Raw genomic sequence first — 810 nt, 5'->3', positions numbered from 1 at the left:
CCTTATAATATAATAATATAATCCTTAATATCAGACACATTAATCAAACCTTAGGTTATACTTAATATTCTTAAACTATAGGTTAAACTTAGAAAATCTATAAGTACTACTATGAGTGTCCAAATAACTCCCGGTCTGAACCAAAAATCCAAAGTAACAATGATAACACTAAACATACTATAATACTACTAAACAATTAGCTAAGTAAAGTTCTTGGACTCTACATTGAATCATTTGACGATTAGAGGGAGTCAAACCATCATAAAAATATTTTACAAGTCTCCATTTTTCAAAACCATGATGAGGACATTTTAATAATAAATCTTTTAATTTTTCCCAACATTCATAAAACTCTTCATTATCTTTTTGAAAAAACTCGGAGATTTCTCTCCTTAGACTATCAGTTTTAGACATAAGAAAAAATTTCAGCAAGAATTTATTATAAAGTTGATCCCATGTAGTTATAGACCCTGTTGGAAGGGAATTTAACCAAGCTTTTGATTTGTCTTTTAATGAAAAAGGAAACAATCTTAGTTTGACCGACTCATCAGAAAAATTTTGAAATTTAAATGTTGAGCAAATTTCTAAGAAATCTTTGACATGCATGTAAGGATCTTCTCTATCTAACCCGTAAAAAGATGGCAACAATTGAATGATTTCTGGTTTAAGCTCAAAATGAGTAGCAGAAGTTGTAGGAAAAACAATGCATGAAGGAGCATTAGATGAAATAGGTGCAAAATATTCAAGCAAAGTTTTTTCAGGCACAACATTTTCATCAACAGGATTAGCAATTGGTTCCATGATGCTCAA

The 810-nt window shown here is 29.8% G+C and overlaps 1 non-coding gene across 1 annotated transcript; it reads left to right on the top strand.

Annotated features, from left to right (window-relative positions):
- The first annotated feature begins 292 nt into the window (after positions 1–292).
- Positions 293–399, top strand: LOC133787360 (small nucleolar RNA R71). Its single transcript, XR_009872387.1, has one exon. It is a non-coding gene; the product is annotated as a small nucleolar RNA R71 (small nucleolar RNA).
- Positions 400–810: the final 411 nt, after the last annotated feature.

This window comes from Humulus lupulus, chromosome 6, assembly GCF_963169125.1.
Source record: "Humulus lupulus chromosome 6, drHumLupu1.1, whole genome shotgun sequence".
In the NCBI taxonomy this organism is placed as follows: Eukaryota; Viridiplantae; Streptophyta; class Magnoliopsida; order Rosales; family Cannabaceae; genus Humulus; species Humulus lupulus.
Note: the sequence above shows the minus strand (reverse complement) of the source record. Positions and strands in the feature narration are given on the sequence as shown.